Genomic DNA, 21,746 nt, shown 5'->3' on the forward strand with positions numbered 1-21,746 from the left:
TGATGAATGAGAATTTTTATTTTCTCTTTGTGAGTGATTCTGCTTAAGTTCTTTGTATGAACTTTGAACTTATCAAACTATTTTTAGTTTACGGCGTTCTCTAACAAAAATCTTATTTTGATTCTTAACTAAGATGAGCATGTAACTTAGATTTTAGTGGTTAGTCATGCCGTTTGGTTTAACTAATTCTCCAAGTACTTTTATACGATTGATGAATCATGTTTTGCATGCTTTCATTGGAAAGTTTGTAGTGGTTTATTTTGATGATATTCTTGTATATAGCAAATATTTAGATGAGCATGTAATACACTTAAAGCTTATTTTTTATGTGTTAAGGCAAGAGATATTATATGCTAATCTTAAGAAATGCACTTTTTGCACTAATAAAATTACTTTTCTTGGATATATTGTTAATGACAAGGGAATTCATGTTGATTAAGAAAAATAAAAGTATTTAAAGAGTGGTCGAAACCTACTAGTTTGCATGATGTTAGGAGTTTTTATGGTCTTGCTAGCTTTTATAGGAGATTCGCTATGATTCTCTACAATTGTTGCACCTTTAACTAAATGCATTAAAAAGAATGTGGGTTTCAAGTGGGGAAAAGAACAAGATGATGCTTTTAACTCGCTAAAAGACAAACTTAGTTGAGCACCTTTACTTGCTTTGCTTGACTTTGCTAAAACCTTTGAGGTTGAATGTAATGCAAGGGGAATAGGTATTAGTAGAGTCTTGATGCAAGAAAGAAGACCAATTGCGTTCTTTAGTGAGAAACTAACTGGAGCAAGTCTAAACTACCCAACTTATGACAAAGAGTTTTATGCTTTGGTAAGAGTTTTAGAGACATGGCAGCATTATCTTTAGTATAAGGAATTCATTATACACACCGACCATGAGTCTTTAAAATATCTCAAAGGACAAGGGAAGCTAAGTCATAAGCATGCTAAATAGGTGGGATTTATTAAATCCTTTCCATAAATCATCAAGTACAAATAAGGTAAAGAGAATGTCATTGCCGATGCTCTATCGAGAAGGTATGCTCTAATTTCTACACTCGATGCAAAATTATTGGGTTTTGAGTTCATTAAGAAATTATATAATTCAGACCTTGATTTTGCTAATGTATATGGGGCATGTGAGAGAGGGGGTTTTGACAAGTTCTATAGACATGATGGTTTTCTTTTTAAAGAAAATAAGTTATGTGTATCTCAATCTTCTTTAAGAGAGTTGTTTGTGAGGGAGGCACATGGTAGGGGTTTGATGGGGCACTTTGGTGTGAGAAAGGCTTCAGATATTTTAAGTAATCATTTCTTTTGATCACAAATGAAAAGAGATGTTGAAAAATATGTGAGAGATGGATCACTTGTAAATAAGCTAAATTTAAAGTGATGCCTCATGGGTTGTCTACTCCACTCCCTATACCTAATGAACCTTGGGTAGACATTTCTATGGACTTTATTTTAGAATTACCTAGGTCAAAGGGAGGGAAAGATTCTATTTTTGTTTTTCTTGACAAGTTTAGCAAAATAGCACATTTCATTCCATGTCACAAGACAGATGATGTAACTCATATTGCGGGGTTATTCTTCAAAGAAATTATGAGATTGCATGGAGTTCCAAGGATAATTGTTAGTGATAGAGATGTCAAGTTCCTTAGCCACTTTTGGAAGACACTTTGGAGCAAGTTTGGAACAAAGCTTCTATTCTCAATAACTTGTCATCCACAAACGGATGGACAAATGGAGGTGGTTAATAGGACTCTCTCATAAAGGCAATAATTTCAAAGAAATTTGAAGAATGGGAAGAATGTTTGCCATATATTGAGTTTGCATACAATAGGAGTATTCATGCTACAACAAATTATTCACCTTTTGAGATTGTATATGAGTTCAATCCATTAACTCCTATGGATTTACTGCCATTATCCATTGATAAGGCTAATTTTGAAGGCAAGCAAAAAGTTGAATTTGTTAAAAGCTTACATGAGAAGGTGCCTGCTCAAATAGAGAAAAGAAATCAATAATATGAAAAGCAACATAACAAAGGGAGAAAGAAAGTTGTATTTGAGTCAGGTGACTGAGTTTGGGTGCATTTGAGGAAGGAGAGATTTCCAAGCCAAAGGAATTTTAAGTTAATGCCAAGAGGGGATAGGCCATTCCAAGTCCTTGAAAGAATTAATGATAATGCCTACAAGCTAGATTTGCCAAGTGAGTATAGCAATGTGAGTGCTTCTTTTAATATTGCTGATCTTTCTTTATTTGATGTAGGTGATAAAGTTGATAATGAGGCTAATTCGAAGACGAATCCTTATGAGGAGAGAGGAAATGATGCAACAAAGACAAGAACTACAAATGATCCTTTAAGCTCTCGAGGAGGTCCAATGATAAGATCCAAGTCCAAAAGGACGCAACAAGCTTTGTTGGGCTTAATTAAAGACATTTATAGTGTTCAAACACAATAAGGCTCAGCCCAAGGCTTAGGATTACAAAAAGGGACCAAAATCATCAATTTAGTGCAATAAGTTTAAGCTGAACTCAAAGATCCAATATAATTCATTTAAAGCCTTTTTATTTTCATTTTTATTTGGTTTTCTTAAGTTAGGGTTTGATTAATTGTCATTTGGAGTTACAAAATAGATGCACATGATTAGTTGTCATTTGGGAGTTACAAAATGACTGTCATCAATGTAAAAACAACCAGTTTTAATGAGTTTTAATGGAGATTAAAGGGGAAAACGTGGGAAAGCGCAAAAGACATCCATTTAGTGTTCTGTCTTGTTTTGGCTATAAATATCAAAGCTAGATTTATTTATAAAACTCAATTGATGAATGATAATCTTAATTTGCTATTTGTGAGTGTTTCTGCTTAAGTTCTTGTATAAACTTCGAACTTATCAAACTATTTTTAGTTTATGGCATGCTTTAACCAAAATCTTTTGTTTGATTCTTAACTTATCAAATCATACTTGGTTTGTGGCATTTGGAGTTGAATTCAATTGCTAGTTTCATTGTTGGAACTAGTTTTCCCTAACTTCACTTGAGGAGATCCTTGGGTTTTGGAATCATATTGATTAGAGGGTGTTTTCTTCCATTCCATATGTATCATATCTCATTAGTTATTAGGGTGTATAGTTGCTAAGCTGATGATTTCCTATCGAATTATATATGAATGATTTTGCTTTCTGCAATGTGTTTAGTGCTTGTGAGTAAGTTGCGTTGGGCAAGTTCTATAGGCATGAAGGATACTTGTTTAAGGAAAAATGATTATGTGTGCCTATGTGTTCTTTACGTGAATTGGTTGTGAGGGAAGCTCATAGGGGCAGGTCAATGGGATATTTTAGTATTGCCAAGACTTTGGATATGTTGCATGAACATTTCTTTTGGCCCAATATGAAGCGTGATGTTATGCGAATATGTGATAATTGTATTACTTGCAAACAGGCCAAATCCAAGGTTAAACACCATGGGTTGTATACACCATTACCTATTCCTTGTACACCTGGGATTGATATTTTCATGGACCTTGTGCTTGGTCTAGGAGCGGTAAAGATTCAACATATGTGGTTGTTGATAGGTTTTCTAAGACGACATACTTTATTCCATGTCATAAAACCAATGATGCATCACATATAGCTAATTTATTTTTAAAGGAGATTGTGTGTTTACATGGCATGCCTTGCACTATTATGAGTGATAGAAATGCTAAGTTCTTGAGTTACTTTTGGAAGACTTTGTGGCGTAAGTTAGGCACTAAACTATTTTTTTCTACTACTTGTCATCCATAAACTAATGGTCAAACAAAAGTAGTTAATAGAACTTTCTCTACTCTTTTGCGTGCTATCATTAGGAAAAACTTAAAAACTTGGGAAGAATGTTTGCCGCATGTTGAATTTGCTTATAATAGGAGGGTGCATTCTACTACTAAGTATTCACCTTTTGAGATTGTTTATGGTTTTAATCCTTTAACTTCATTAGATTTATCTCCTTTGCCTATACATGAGTGTGTTAATTTAGATGGTGCAAGAAAGGCTGAATATGTGAAGCAATTGCATGATAAGGTGCGGATAAATGAGAAGAGGACAAAGCAATATTTTACTCAAGCTAACAAAGGGCGAAAGAAAGTAATTTTTGAGCCTAGAGATTGGGTTTGGATGCATATTTGAAAGGAGAGGTTTCCCGCTCAAAGGCATTCGAAACTACTCCTTAGGGGAGATGGTGTTTTTCAAGTAGTTGAAAGGATCAATGACAATGCCTACAAACTTGATTTACCAAGTGAGTATAATGTTAGTGCTACTTTCAATATTATTGATTTAATTCTCTTTGATGTAGGTTCTGATTTGAGGACAAATCCTTTTGAGGAGGGGGGGAAATTATGGAACCCCAAAGCCCAAAGAACCAAGTAGCCTACTAAATCAAGGAGATCAAGTTCCAAGCCCAAGTGATCCAATATTCATCCATCAAGGGAGGCCCAATTACAAGAGCTAGAGCCAAGAGATTGAAGGGGGCCTTAAATGGTCTTATTCAAGATATTTGGTCCAAGACTTCGAAGCCATATGAAGAGTTAGAGCTAATCAAGACCAATCTTGTTATTAACCTAATTCAACATGTTAGGCCATGAATCCTTAAGTTTTGGATGAAATTTTACTCAAGGGAACAAGAGAAGGCCAAATTCCTAAAAAGGAAGCAAGGAAAGAAGCTTAAAGAGGAAATAAGGAGGTGCATGCTTGTGAGCTAGACTTAGGCACCTAATTTTGTGTACGAAACAAGGGTAGCCACCCCTTTTAGTTATTTAGGAAATTAGATGTTGATTTAGTCCATTATTCCTATATCAAAGATTGCCTAAATCGCTCTAGTTACTTATTTTGTTATTTAGGAAACATCTAATGTAGTCTTTGATTTTTATTTTACTATTCTAGTTTCTTCCTAAACATGTAGAGGAAGTTAAGGTTGTATCTTTGGCTATTTAAACACACTATAGCCGAATGGTTCAGGTTAATGAATATTTTTATTATTGATTCCATTGAGAGAATTCAATTCTTAGTTCTAATAAGAACTTGTGCACTTATCAAGACTTGTTCTTGTGGCGTTCTTTGAGACTTATCACTCACCTTCTTTCTAATCTTGAATGTGGCATCCGTAACCCTTCTATACCAAGGCTCACACTTCTAGTAAAGTTTTGGGTCGAGGTCTTTGTTCATGAATCTGACTTTAGCCATTCGTGGCAACAATTTTGCAACATGTTTCTTCCAAAATCCATCAAGAATCACATCACGAATACTTGAGGCTAATGAGCATATTATTTCAGTTTTCTTGCTTGTGGGAAATCAAGTTGTGGGTCCTTTCAAGAAATTTATGGATTTATCAACACTCGCACTAGTGAGCATAGGCTTATCCCTCACGTCCTTCCTTTCTCTTTTATTCTTTGTCTACCCTTGTGTTTAAATTAATTCGATTTGATGCTTACGCTTAGCCGTATGAAAGAGAATAAAGAACTTGTGGTTTCTTTCTTTATCAGATTTGAAATCCTACCTATGTTCTCACTTGATTTGTCTCTTTTATGTCCTCTCTAATCTTTGTCTTATAAAATTGTTTGGTGTTATTTGGGGAGCATAAACACGAGTGCTAAGTGATAGCGAGTGGAAGCTTAGACAAATGTGAAGAAAGAGAATTAGATGATCGAGTATGGATATTATTCTCTGAATAATCGTAGAGGAATCTTTTAGAGAAAACAGGGAACAATGAGAACCAGGGCACGCCTAAATATTCTGATTTAGGATTTGCACCATTAGAATCTCCATCATTCCTTATTCCTTCAAGCACAAGGACTCATTTTGACACAAGGATTGGCGTAAATCCAAGCACATTAAAGAGATATCATGTTGGTTTTGATTAATCCAAGTGCAATACAAGTGGGAATGTGAGCATTTTGATGTTTGTGATGCATATAAAGAAGTAATTTGAGTCAGGGTGTTATTAGGTAGGCCCTCGCAGATTTTCTCTTGTTTCGTCAAGCTGGGTCATAAAATTTAGGACTATGAGAGTTGTTGACAAGTCAACTCCTCTCTGGTTATCGATTTGACTTTAGTTTATTCATCTTTATTTATTTATTCATATTTAGCTTCTAGTTTCTTCTTAATATGGAATTCGAGCTTTCGCACTATAAAAAGCGCATCCAACCAAATGCTTGAGACCAATGAGCATATTATTTCAATTTTCTACCTTGCAGGAAATCAAGTTATGGGTTATTTCAAGAACTTTGTGGACTTATCAACACTCTCGCTAGCAAGCATAGACTTATCCTTCACGGTTTAGCTTTTAGTGAGCATATTTAGCTTCTAGTTTCTTTTTCTTATGGAATGAGGGCTTTCACGCTATAAAAATCGCATGCAACCGAATACTTGAGGCTAGTGAGTATATTATTTCACTTTTCTACCTTGTGGGAGATCAAGTTATGGATTATGTCAAGAACTTTATAGACTTATCAAGACTTGCTCAAATCCTTCCTTTCTTTTGTGTTGTTTGTCTACCTTCGTGTTTTATAAAAACTCTATTCGATCCTTACGCTTAGCCATATGGAAGAGAATAAAAAACTTATGATTTCTTTCCTTATCGAAACTGAAACCCTACCTATGTTCTCATTTTGTTCGTTTCTTTTGTACCTCAATGTCTAGTATGATGGTTTGGTCTTATTTGGAGAGCATAAATACGACTGTTGAGTGAAAGCATATGGAAGTGGCAACCATAGACACCAATCTATTAGTTAGACAAATGCAAAGAAAGAAAATTAGTTGATCGATTATTGATATCATTCTCCGAATGATCGTAAATGAATCTTTTGGAGGAAGGAGGGAATGATGAGAATCGAGGCACACACAAATATTCTGATTGAGGATTTGCACCATTAGGATCTCCATCATTCCTTATTCCTCTAGCCACGAAAAAACATGATGACACAAGGTTTAGCATAAGGAATCATGGAAACGCAATTGATAAGCTTGATCGGTGGCATTGGGGCTTAGCTTTAAGTCCAAGGAGGACAAGACGTAAATCCACACACAAAAAGGGAGAAATCATAATGTTATCAATGAATCCAAGCGTAATATAATCAGGAATGCAAGCTTTTTGATCCTTGGGATGCATATAAATAAGTAATTTGGTTTGGAGTGTTATTAGGTAGGCCCACATGAATTTCCCTTTGTTTTTGTTAAGCTAGCTCATAAAATTTGGAATCTCCATCATTCCTTGTTTCTCAAGGCACGAGGACTCCTGACAACACAAGGATTGCTATAAGGACTGGTTAACCACTCTTGTAGTCCCAAATTTTATAAGCCAACTTAACAAAAATAAGGCGGAACTCGAGTGGGCCTACCTGATAACACTCCAATCCAAATTAGTTCATAACATGCATCCTAAATATCATAATGCTCGAATTCCCGGTTGTATTACGCTTGGATTAATAAAAGACAACATGATTTCTCCCTTGCGTGCATGGATTTATGTCATGTCCTATTATCATCAAGCTAAGACTAATGCCACTGATTAAGCTTGTTAATTGCAATCCCATTATTCCTTACACCAATTCCTGTGTCATCTGGAGTCCTCACTCCTGAAGGAATAGGGAATGATGGAGATCCCAATGGTATAAATCCTGAGTTAGAATATTTAGGTGTTCCTCGATTCACATCGTTCCTTCTTTCCTCTAAAAGATTCCCCCGAGATCATTCAGAGAATGATATTGATACACGATCAACTAATTTTCTTTCTTCACACTCATCGAAGTATTATATTAGTGCCCATGATTGCCGCTTCCACGCACTTTCATTCAACACTTGTGTTTATGCTCCCTAAATAAAGCCCAACCATCATACTAGACAGAGATTAGAAAAAGAGACACAAAAGAGACAAACAAATGAGAATATAGGTAGGATTTCATATCCGATACAGAAAGAAATCATATTTTCTTTGCTCTTTTCCATACAGCTAAGCGTAAGGATCGAATCGAATTGATTTAAACACAAGAGTAGACAAAGAACACAAGAGAAATGAAGGGGGTGAGGGATAAGTCTATGCTCATTAGCACGAGTGTTGATAATTCCATAAAGTTCTTGAAAGAACCCAAAACTTGATTGTTCGCGAGGTAGGAAAATGAAATAATAGGCTCATTAGCCTCAAGTATTCAGTTATGTGCAGTTTTTATAGTACGAAAGCCATCATTCCATAAGAAGAAGAAACTATAAGCTAAATATGAATAAATAAATAAAGAACGATGAATAAAGCAAAGTCAAATCAAGAACTAGAGATGAGTTGATTAGTCAAAAACTCTCGTAGTCCCAAATTTTATGAGCCAGCTTAACAAAAGAAAAAGGAAAATTCGCTTGGGCCTACCTAATAACACTTTAATCCAAATTATTTCATTATATTCATCCCAAATATCAAAACACTTTGCTTTTATATATTTGGTATTTGAGCCAGGTTATAGAACCTCAATGAATAAGCTTGAAAATCTCTTTTGAATTGCAGACCCCCAACTCATTAACATGAAAACCCCAAGAACCAATTCGGTTCAACTCCTAAGAAAGGACATAAAACAAATTACTTAGAAAGATGATCAAGAATTCGAATTTAGAAAATTTGTTCATAAATCCCAATTTTGAAACACTCCATAAGAAGATGATCAATCTACTTGAATGTTTCTTAAGCATGTATTCTACACAAGAACATAAAGACAAAAGAAAATAGCTATTAAGGTTTAATAACCAATTATCATTCAAATTCAACTTCAACTTTTTAATTCATTACATCAAAATTCGTACTTGCTTTTTATAGGCCTTAGAAAATCCTAAATCTTAACTAATAAGGATTTACATCTCATTTAGGATAAAGATAACCTTCCTAATAAAAAGAGAGAAGTAAAATAAAGTCCTAATTAGGTCAAAATACATGTGTGGCCGCCCAAAATAAGCCATAAAACCATAATTTACATAAGTGATATAGATGAGCCTCATAACATAAGACAAGTTGGGCCCAAAGTCTTGATATACTCCAATTCCGCTTCTTTGGTCTTTTTAAGCGCAAGTATATTCATTCAAGCCCAATAAACTGAATTAGATTAATGAGCCTTGAACTTAAATCTAATTCTTCAAGCCTTGATGTGTCCTTAGCCTAAATATCTTGGATAAGCTCGTTGACTTGTAATTTGAATTGAACTAGGACTCCTAATTAAATTAGGATTCCTACTTGAATTAGGATTCCTTTGGTTGCTTGAACTCCTAATATCATTAGAACTCCTTGCAGGATTAGGATTTCTAGTTGAGTCAAGACTCCTTATTTGATTAAGATTCCTTGAGCTAGTAGGATTTGCGTCATCAAGACTCCTTGTTGGAGTAGGATTCGTTGTGCTAGTTTGGTTCGTATCAATTCCTTAATGAAAATAAGGGAAATTCACAAGGGCGTACCTAATAACACTCTAGCCCAAGATTTATTGGTCAAGTCCTTCCTTTCTTTTATGTTCTTTTTCTAGCCTTGTGTTTTAGATTTGATCCTTAAGCTTAATCGTATGGAAGAGAACAAAGAACTTGTGATTTCTTTCCTTATCGGATCTAAAATCCTACCTATGTTCTTATTTTATTCGTTTCTTTTGTGCCTCTCTTTCTAATCGCTGTTTAATATGATAAATTGGTTTAATTTGGGGTGCATAAAAATGAGTACTGAGTTAAAGATGAAGTAAAAGTTGAGCTGGTGAAAAATGAAGATGTTTTGTTTGATGCCATTGAGTCAATTGAACATATTGAGTTTATTGGCATTGAAAGTATTATTTGTTCTAAAGTTTCTCTAACAACTTTTATGAGAGATTTGCAGGTTGATAATGAGTTAGTATTGTTCTTGGAGATTATATATTTGCTTCTTTCACAATATTTGGGCAAGATTCGAGGAAAAATCTTTTTAAAAAAAGGGGGAATGGTACGAACCAAACTAGCACAATGAATCCTACTCCAACAAGGAGTCTTGATGATGCAAATCCTACTAGCTCAAGGAATCCTAATTCAATAAGGAGTCCTGACTGAACTACGCATCCTAATCCTACAAGGAGTCCTGATGATATTAGGAGTTTAAGCAACAAAAGGAGTCCTAATTCAACTAGGAGTCCTAGTTTGATTCAAATTACAAGTCAATGAGCTTATCCAAGACATTTTGACTAAGGACACATTAAGGCTTGAAGAATTAGATTTAAGTTCAAAGGTCATTAATCTAATTCAGTTTATTGGGCTTGAATGAATCTAATTGGGCTTCCCAAATAAGCAGAATTAGAGCATATGAAGACTTTGGGCCTAACTTGCCTTATTTTATGAGACCCATCTATATGACTTATGTGAATTAGAATTTTATGGCTTATTATGGGAGGCCACACATGTATTTTAACCTAATTAGGAGTAGGTTTAAGTTATCTCTTTTAGTTAGTAAGGTTATCTTCATCCTAGATGAGATGTAAATCCTTATTAGTTAAGATTTATTGTTTTCTAAGGCCTACATAAGGCCAATACGAAATTTGAATCTAAAGTTAAGTTGAAGTTGAATGATAATTGGCATTTTTAACTTAAAGCTTGTTTGCTTTGTCTTTGTGTTCTTGTTTAAATGCAAATCCTACTTATCAAGGAGTTGATCTATCCTTGTGGCGTAATTAGAATTGGGGTTTAAGGGACTTAGTTTTCCTTAGGTTCTAATTCTTAATTGTCTTTCTAGGCAATCTGTTTTCTAACCTTTCTTAGGGGTTAAACCGAATCAGTTCTTGAGGTGTTCATGTTAATGTATTAGGAGTTCACAATTCAAAAGAAGCTTATCCATAAAGGTTCCATATTAAAAAGATTCAATGTATGTGGTTGTTGATAGGTTTCTAAGATGGCTCACTTTATTCCATTTTATAAAACTAATGATGCAACACATATAGCTGATTTGTTTTTCAAGGAGATTGTGTGTTTACATAGCATGCCTCACACCGTTGTAAGTAATAGAGATGCTAAGTTCTTGAGTTACTTTTGGTAAGCAATTATTTTCTAGTACCTATCATCCACAAACTGATGGTCAGACGGAAGTAGTTAATAGGACTTTGTGTACTCTTTTGCATGCTATCATTAAAAAAGCTTGAAAACTTAGGAAGAATGTTAATCGTATGATGAATTTTCTTATAATAGGAGTGTGCATTCTGCTACTAAATATGCACCTTTTGAAATTTTTTATGGTTTTAATTCTTCAACTCCATTAGATTTATCTCGTTTGCCCATGCATGAGCATATTAATTTAGATGGTGCAAAGAAGGCCGAATATGTGAAGCAATTGCATGATAAGGTGTGGTTAAACATTGAAAAGAGGACGGTGCAATATGTTACTCAAGCTAACAAAGGGTGGAAGAAAGTGATTTTTTAGCCTAGAGATTGCGTTTGGGTACATATGCTAAAAGAAAGGTTTCCAGCTTAAAGGCGTTCTAAACTACTCCCAAGGGGACATGGTCCTTTTCAAGTTGTTGGAAGGATCAATAACAATGCCTATAAACTTGATTCATTTGGTGAGTATAATGTTAGTCCTACTTTCAATGTTGCTAATTTAACTCTGTTTGATGTAGGTTATGATTTGAGGACAAGTCCTTTTGAAGAGAGGGAGAATGATGCAACCCCAAAGCCTAAAGAGCTAAGTAGCCAACTAAGTCAAAGAGATCAAGTTCCAAGCCCAAGTGCTCCATTATTCGTCGAGGGAGGCCCGACTGCAAGAGCTAGATCCAAGAGAATGAATGAGGCCTTAAATGGTCTTATTCAAGATATTTGGGCCAAGCCTTCTATGCCACATGAAGAGTTAGAGTTAATCAAGCCTAATCTTGTCATTAACCTAATTCAACATGTTGGGACATGAATCCTTAAGTTTTGGATGAAATTTTACTCAAGGAAATAAGGGAAGGCCGAGTTCTTAAAGAGGAAGCAAGGAAAGAAGCTTAAAGAGGAAACAAGGAGGCTCATGCGTGTAAGCTTAACCTAGGCGCCTAATTTTGTTTAGGAAACAAGGGCAGCCACCCCTTGTAGTTATTTATGAATATTAGATGTTGATTTCGTCCATTCTTCCTATATCAAAGATTGTCTAAATCATTATAGTTTACTTATTTTGTTATTTAGGAAACTTCTAATTTAGTCTTTGATTTTTATTTTCCTATTCTAGTTTCTGCCTAAACGTGTAAAGGAAGCTAAGGTTGTATCTTTGGCTATTTAAACACACTATAACTGAATGGTTCAAGTTTAATGAGGATTTTTATTATTGATTCCATTTAGAGAATTCAATTCTTAGTTCTTCTAAAACTTGTGAACTTATCAAGACTTGTTCTTATGGCGTTCTTTGAGACTTATCACTCAGCTTCTTTGTAATCTTGAGTGTGGTGTCCAAAACCTTTTCTATACCAAGGTTCACAATTGTAGTAAAGTGTTAGGTCGAGGCCTTTGTTTGTGAATCTGACGTTAGACATTGTTTGCAACAATTCTGCAATGTGTTTCTTGCAAATCCTTACAATAATCACATCACCTATGTTCTTATATTGTTCATTTCTTTTGTGCCTCTCTTTCCAATCTCTATCTAGTATGATGGTGTGATTTATTTAGGGTGCATAAACACGACTGCTAAGTTAAAGCCCGTGAAGGCGACAATCATAGGCATTGATCAATGCTTGAACAAATGCGAAGGAAGAAAATTAGTTGATTGAGTATTGATATCATTCTCTAAATGATCGCGGACAAATCTTCTAGAGGAAAGAGGAAACAACGAGAATTGATTCCTTCACTAGAGCATTGTAATTCCTCTACGGCATCAATATTTTTGTTTTCGCTCTCTAAAACACTCGTTTTATTTTCACTCTCTAAAGCACTCTTTTTATTTTCTATCTCTTTCTTTTAGGCCTCTACTCTCATTCTTTCCATTTTGCATTGGTCTTTATACACTTATTTTACTAAAAGTGGTGCAAGTATAGTCTTTCTTCCATCCTTGGTGAATGAATACCTATTGAGGTACCCATCATGCATCGCCCTCCTATAAAATTGCCATGGTCTCCCAAGCAAAATATAACTAGCATGCATAAGTACTACATCGCACAACACCTTTTCATGATATTCACCAATAGAAAACGAAATAATTACTTGCTGGTTTACCTTAATCTTACCACAATCGTTAAGCCATTAAAGCTTACATGGGCATGGGTGTGGTATGGTAGGCAACCCCAATCTACTAATCAAGAGAGTACTTACAACATTAGTGCAACTCCCACTATCAATAATCACATTACACACCTTGCCTTGTACATGACATCTTGTGTGAAATAAGTTGTTCCTTTGTTGCTCATGGCAATCTTTTTGATAATACATCTCTCACACACAACTCATGTGTTTAATACTCAAAACAAATCAGAATTAAACGACACAACAAATAGAAGGCAAAACTAGACTTAATGAACAAGATGAAGCCTAAACACAATAAGACATATAAGAACAAGATGTAATAAAGAATTACTATCTTAATGAATGAATAAATGAAAAAGGACATAATTAAAACACCAAAATAAATATTTGTTTAAAATTGTTTTATGATAACTAACAAAGGCTAAATCTGATTTGATAGAAAACATATTCAAAATAAAAGATAAACAAAGAACAACAATAATAACCTAATTAAAAGAAAGAAAATAGAAACACAAAAAATCAGAATTGACTAATGAAAATATGAAAGGATTAAATCTGATCTAGAGCCAAAGTTATGGTACTAAATATTATGGAACCTCCATGAATAAGCTTGAGAACTCCTTTTAAATTACGGACACCCAATACATTAATATGAAAACCCAAGAAACAATTCAGTTCAACCTTTAAGAAAGGTTAGAAAATAGATTTCTTAGAAGGATGATCAAGAATTATAAGTTTGAAAACTTATTCAAAAATCCCAATATCGAAATACTCCACAATAAGATGATCAATCTACTTGAATATTCTTAAGCATGCATTCTACACAAGAACACAGATAAATCAAACAGCTTAAGGTCTAATAACCAATTAACATTCAAATTCAACTTCTACATAGTTTTCATTATATAAAAGTTCATACTAGCCTTATATAGGCCTTAGAAAACCCTAAATCTTAACTAGTAAGGATTTAGATCTCATTTAGGATAAAGATAACCTTCCTAACTAAAAGAGATAACTAATTAGGTTAAAATACATGTGTGGCCACCTAAAATAAGCCATAAAATCCTAATTTATAAAAGTCATATAGATGGGCCTCATAATATAAGCCAAGTTAGGCCCAAAGTCTTCATATGCTCCAATTCAGCTTCTTTGTTCTTTTTAAGCCCAATTAGATTCATTTAAGCTCAATAAACTGAATTAGATTATTGAGCCTTGAACTTAAATCCAATTCTTTAAGCTTTGATATATTCTTAGCCCAAATATCTTGGATAAGCTCATTGACTTGTAATTTGAATCGAACTATGACTTCTCTTTGAATTAGGATTCCTTTTATTGCATAAACTCCTAATATCATCAGGACTCCTGGCAGGATTGGGATTCCTAGTGGAGTAAGGACTCCTTATTGGATTAGGATTCCTTGATATAGTAGGATTTGCATCATCAAGACTCCTTGTTGGCGTAGGATTCGTTGTGCTAGTTTAGTTTGTATCACCTTGTGTTTAAATGAATTCAATTTGATCTTTACGCTTAGTTGTATAGAAGAGAACAAAGAACTTATGATTTCTTTCCTTATCGGATTCGAAATTTATTTTCTCATTTTGTTAGTTTGTTTTGTGCCTCTCTTTCTAATCTCTGTCTAGTATGATGGTTTTGTTTCATCTGAGGAGCATAAACACGTGTTGAGTGAAAGCTCATATAAGCGGCAATCATAGGCACCTATCCAATGCTTGGACAAATGCGAAGAAAGAAAACTAGTTGATCATGTATTGATATCATTCTCCAAATGATCACAGATGAATCTTATAGAAGAAAGAGCGAACAACGAGAATCGACGCATGCCCAATATTCCTATTCAGGATTTGCACCATTAGAATCTCTATTATTTCTTGTTCCTCTAGGCATGATGACTTCTATGACATAAGGATTGGTGTAAAGAATCATAGGAACTCAATTGGCAAGCTTGACTGGTAGCATTAGGGCTTAGCTTGATGATCAAGCAGGACGAGAACTAAATCCACAAGTATAAGGGAGAAATCATATTTTCTTTATTAATCCAAGTGTAATACAAGCGATAATGTGTGCATTTTGATGTTCGAGACACATATAATGAAATAATTTAGGTCAAAGTATTATTAGGTATGCCTACACAAAAGTTTTCCTTGTTTTTGCTGGCTCACAAAATTTAGAACTACAAGAGTTGTTGACCAGTCAACTACTCTCTCTCGTATTATAAAAATCGCATGCAACTAAATACTTGAGGGTAGTAAGCATATTATTTGAGTTTTCTACCTTGCAGAAAAATCAAAATATAGGTTCTTTTAAGAACTTTGTGGACTTAGCAAACATAGACTCATCAGTTATGGCCTTCATTTTTTTATGCTCTTTGTCGACCGTTGTGTTTAAGTAAATTTGATTTGATCCTTTTGCTTAGCTGTATAGGAGAGAATAAAGAACTTATGATTTTTTTCCTTATTAAATCTGAAATCCCACCTAATTTTTCATTTTGTTCATTCCTTTTGTTCCACTCTATCTAATTTATGTCTGGTTTTGTGGTTTGCTTTTATTTGGCGAGCAAAAATATGAGTGTTGATTAAAAGGCATTGAAGTGGCAATCATAGGCACTGATACAATTCTTGGACAAATGCGAATAAAGAAAATTAAATTGATCAAGTATTGATTTCATTCTCAGAATGAGCACAAACAAAACTTTTAGAGAAAAGAGGGAATGTCGAGAATCGAGGCACGCGCCAATATTCCAATTCAGATTTGCACCATAGGGATCTCCATCATTCCATGTTCCTCTAGGCACAAGGACTCGTGATGACACAAGGGTTGGCGTAAGGAATGATGGGAATGCAATTGACATGCTTGACTGGTGGCTTAGAGCGTGACTTGATGATCTAGCAGGACGAGACACAACTCCACACGCATAACGAAGAAATTATGTTGCTTTCGATATCCAAGCAGCAATGTGGGTGTTCCGACTTTTAGGACTCATATAATTATGTAAATTGGGCTGGGGTGTTATTAGGTAAGCCCACGCGAATCTTTCCATATTTTTGTTATTCTAGCTCAGCAAAATTTGGGACTATGAGAGTTGTTGACCAATGAACTCCTCTTTGTCTAGTACGATGGTTTTGTTTTATTTGGCGAGAATAAACACCACTATTGAGAGAAAGCACATGGAAGCGGCAATTATAGATGCCAATACAATGTTTAGATGAATGTGAAGAAAGAATATTAGTTGATTGAGTATTGATTTCATTCTCTAAATTATCACAGATGAATCTTTTGGAGGAAAGAGTGAACGACAAGAATCGAGGCACGCCCTAATATTTCGATTCAAGATTTGCACCATTCGGATCTCTATCATTCCATATTTCTCTAGGCACGAGGACTCCCGATGACATAAGGATTGGCACAAGGAATCATGGGAATGCAATTGATAAGCTGGACTAGTAGCATTGGGGTGTGACTTGATTATCTAGCAAGACGAGACCCAAATCCACACTAGTAAGGGAGAAATCATGTTGCTTTCGATTAATCCAAGCAGGAATGTGCATTTTTTGATGTTTGAGATGCACATAATTATGTAATTTGGCTAGGGTGTTATTAGGTATGCCCACATGAATTTTTCCTTATTTTTGTTATTCTATCTCAGAAAATTTTGAACTGCGAGAGTTGTTGACCAATCAACTCCTTTTTGGTTCTTGATTTGATTAAAGTTTATTCATCACTCTTTATTTATTTATTCATATTTAGCTTCTAGTTTCTTCTTCTTATGGAATGAGGCTTGCGCACTATAAAATCGCATGCAACTGAATACTTGAGGTCAATGAGCATATTATTTTAGTTTTCTACCTTATGGGAAATCAAGTTATGGTTTCTTTCAAGAACTTTATAGAATTATCAAGACTCGTGCTAACGAACTTAGACTTATTGCTGACGTCCTTCTTTTCTTTAGTGTTCTTCATATACCCTTGTGATTTCTTTCCTTATCGGGACCGAAATCCTACGTATGTTCTCATTTTGTTTGTTTCTTTTATGCCACTCTTTCTAATTTCTATCTATTTTTTATGGTTTGGTTTTATTTGAAAGTGCTTGCAAGCAGTAATTATAGGCACCAATATGATGCTTGGACAATCGCAAAGAAAGAAAATTAGTTGATCGAGTATTGATATCATCTTTAGAATAATCGCGAACGAATCTTTTAGAGGAAATAAAGAATGACAAAAATTAAGGCACGCCCCAATATGCTTATTAAGGATTTGCACCATAGGGATCTCCATCATTCCATATTCCTCTAGGCATGAGGACTCCTGATGACATAAGGATTGGTGTAAGGAATTATAGGAACACAATTAACAAGCTTGATCAGTGGCGTTATGGCGGGACTTGATGATCTAGCAGGACGAGACACAAATTCACATGCGTAATGGAGAAAACATGTTGCTTTTTATTAATCCAAGCGGGAATGTGTGCCTTTAGATGTTTGTGATGCATAATTATCTAATTTCGGTTAGGGTGTTATTAGGTATGCCCCCACGAATTCTCCCTTGTTTTCATTATTTTGGCTTAGAAAATTTGGGACTACGAGAGTTATTGACCAGTCAACTCCTTTATGTCTAGTATGATGTTTTGGTTTTATTTAGGGAGCATAAACATGGCTATTGAGAGAAATCTCATGGAAGCGGCAACCATAGGCATTGATCTAATACTTGGACGAATGCGAAGAAAGAAAATTAGTTGATCGAGTATTGATATCATTCTTTGAATGATCATAAATAACTTTTATAGAGTTGATATGGACTATCCTAGGAATGGGCATGGAAAGCTTGAAGATGATGGACAAGAGTTGTTAGATCAAGGCTAGATGGAGAAAGCTAAGGATCTTAAGGAATATGGATATAGAGAGCAAGATCAAGATCAAGTCTAATGGGCCAAGGATCCAAAAGCCTTGTCAAAAGGCCCTATGACTAGATCAAGAGCTAAGAAGTATCAAGAGGCCTTAACAAAGCATATCCAAGGCTTAGCATGCCACATGCAGGCGGACCAAGGAGATTATTTGAGATAAGATAGTGTGGATAACATCTCTTTTAATATATTACAAGTCCAAGTTCAAGATGGGCCAGTTCTACAAGCCACACTTGGGCTTTAGTTTAAGCTTGTTATTTGGGTCTATTTAGCTTACACTTAAATAAGGCCCATATGCATTAAATTAGGATTTTCTTTAGTTATTATGGGCGACTACTTATGTGTTTTAGCTTAATTAGGAATTATCTTTAGTTATCTTTTAATTAGGAAGATTATCTTTATCCTTTTGAGATATGTTTCCTAAGCAAGTTAAGATTAGGGTTTTTTGAGGCTTATAAAGCCTAAACAAATTTCTTTGTAGAATTCAGCTTTTATTAATAATAGATCAAGTATTTTTCCTTTCAAAGTTGTTGCTATGAACCTTGTGTTCTTAAGTAAATGCAATCAAACTTATCAAATCATTTGAAAGTTCATCATTGAAATCTTGATGCGATTGTCTTTCTATCTTCTTTGGCTTAGGTTTAGGATTATAAAAATTTTGCTCACACTTTTCATAATAATCATCATTCTTTCTTCCTGATAATCTATCACAAGATTGATAAAGAAGATCTCAACGTCCTTTAGCAAACTCTTCTTGATAAAACATCTCTCACACACACAATCTGATGTGTTTAACACTCAAAGTAAAGATATTTACACTCCAGTTTCACTCAATTAGGCTTCTACCCTCTAATGAGCTCACCACTTTACCTTTTACCACTCAATCTCTACTCTTTGGCACTTATAAAGGCTAAAATAATCAAATACCAAACAACAGAAGTTGTAACAACTTAATAACCAACGAATCAAATTTAGGAGACACAAGAACACAAATTAAAAAGAACGAAACTAGAATTAATGAAGAAGATTATGTCTAAACATAACAAAACACCCAAGAATAAGATAAACTAACAAAAAATTAAGCTTGATGAACGAACTAAACTAAAAGGATAGATTTGGTTTTATAGAATAAAGAATGTATTTAACACTTAAGAAACAAAGGGAACAAATGAATTGGACTCTAAAAATAGTAAGGAATATGAATTGAATAAGAAAAATACTCTAGACAAGAAAACAATTCACAAATTTCTTTCTTGACACTAAAGAAAATGAATCAACCAAAAACAATAAATGATACGAATGTGGCTAACTTGTGCCAAACCCATATTCAATATTGATGTCTTCACCAAAGATCGTTCACCTAATCAAGCAAAGCAACTCTAACTCCCAACAAGACCCTTAAATAACTAATACTTAAGAACCTTAATTATAAAGAATTAAAGGCTGTTTAACATAAATAAAGTTTAGATTAAACTATGTTTGTAAAATACCAAGCCTTCACTTAATAAATTCATCAAGTTCATAAAGAATAAAGGAAGAGAATTAACTCCAAAATAATCAATATTCAATGACTCTTTTTACATAGAAATTCGAACTAGCTTATGTAGGCCTTAAAGATACCTAGTTCTATAATGATAAAGAAACAAATAATAAGAAGACTAGGAATAGAACTCCTAAACTAAAAGGATAACTTAAATCAAGCCTAACTATTAAAAGACTTCTTTAAATGAACAAAAACTACTAAAAATCGTCCAACCTAAGCCTATATAATAAACATGACAATTGAGCTTAAATAACATGTGATATACGGCCCATTCTTAAATATTGGACTCTAAGCAGCTTGACTTATTTATTTCGGACTTATCTTGACTTGTTCATGATTCCATATGTTGGATTAAGTTAATAAGAGTATCTTAAGGCCCATTGTTTTGCTTAAGCCTAATTCCTTGAGCAAGTAGGATTTCCATCATTAGGATTCCTTATGCTACATGGGTTCTTATCAATAAGGACTTATCTAATACTTGTACAAATGTGAGAAAACACAATTAGTTGATCGAGTTAGTATTATTCTCTTAATGATTGTGGATGAATCTTTTATAGGAAAGAAGGAACGACAAGAATTGAGGCATGCACAAATATTCTGATTCAATATCTGCACCATTAGGATCTCCATTGTTTCTTATTACTCTAGGCCTAATGTGTCACGACCCGATTTATGGGACCGTGACCAGTGCTAGGAAATGGATAGGCGTAAGGCAACCGAAGCCCGTAGCAAGCTTGACCATTCGTTAACTCAGTCAAAGAATATTTTATCAATTATAACACTTTTTCATAACTAACTTTCAACCACCCAAAACCTACATGTTTAATTCAGTCTGCCTGCATAATTAGGCAATACTTGGTCTAACATGCCAAAACAAAATAATAAGTTTTGAAATTACTATTGCAGAGAATCTAGAATTCTAAAAATCAAACATACCAATAAATTCAGTTACATTAAACCCGAAGATGTAGGAAGTCAGGCTACTAGAGGAAAAGAACTGCGGGAAAATAACAAACACCCGAAAAATAGTTAAATTTGAGACTGTCAGTCTCAAGAGTGAGTTAGAATCATATAATCAAAAAATAAATACAACCACCTCAATAAAACATTTGTTAAATCAAAATAAAATAAAATATTGGGTCATGTCAAAACACGTGTCATGCCATGATTCAATAAAATATATTTTATATGCTACGGGACGAGTACCTCAATAGAACCCTAACCCTAACACTAACAGTCTTTCGGCCCTCTCACTCCAACAGAACTGGCCCCCCCAGAGCAGAGCTCTGCCAGGGTCCTTAAATCTAGTCTGGTCACTGAATTTCCAATAAAGACGACGCTTGGAGAGCAACGCTCGACCATGGACCTTTAATCCGGCAATCGATATCTTCACAGCATAGGATGAGACGGCAAGTCTTAAAATATTCTTTTACTATGCGTCAGATTTATACCAGTGCGCACATGGTCCTGATGCAACCCATCAGGTGGCCTGTTCTACTACCGTCTCATCCCTAGTTAACATACAATCATATTATCAATGATGTAGAAAATGATATATGAATAGTAAATAACTAAACAACTTAAATCTTTAAATCAATTAATTAGAATTGTTATATAAGATTTTAGCATGACACAAGTATAGCAGAGTATAGCAGATATATGACTTTAACTCACAATTCTGATGACCCCTTGCTCTTCTCCTAAGCCTCGGATGGAGCGGACTGAAATGATGGATTATCTATTCACAGGAATAATTCAATCAATAAAATAAAACATTTAATAAATAACTCTAGGCTTAGACTCTTAGAATTAACTGTCTAAGAATTTCAACTCGAAAAAAAATCTACCGAAAATTCGGCATAATCTCCCCTAAAATACGAATGTTTATTCCCCATATAACGGGTCCAAGAGTTGCTAGAAACACTTCTAATATTCATCAATTAAATTAACGGGAGTTGGGTCATCAAAACTACATTGTCTTTCTTGACTCTGCAACACACCATAGATCACAATTATTTTATAGATGGTCTGACATAATATTTATTTCGACAATTAACCCACACAAAATTTTCTGGTATTTAAACTAA

The sequence above is a fragment of the Ricinus communis genome, chromosome 4, assembly GCF_019578655.1.
Source record: "Ricinus communis isolate WT05 ecotype wild-type chromosome 4, ASM1957865v1, whole genome shotgun sequence".
In the NCBI taxonomy this organism is placed as follows: domain Eukaryota; kingdom Viridiplantae; phylum Streptophyta; class Magnoliopsida; order Malpighiales; family Euphorbiaceae; genus Ricinus; species Ricinus communis.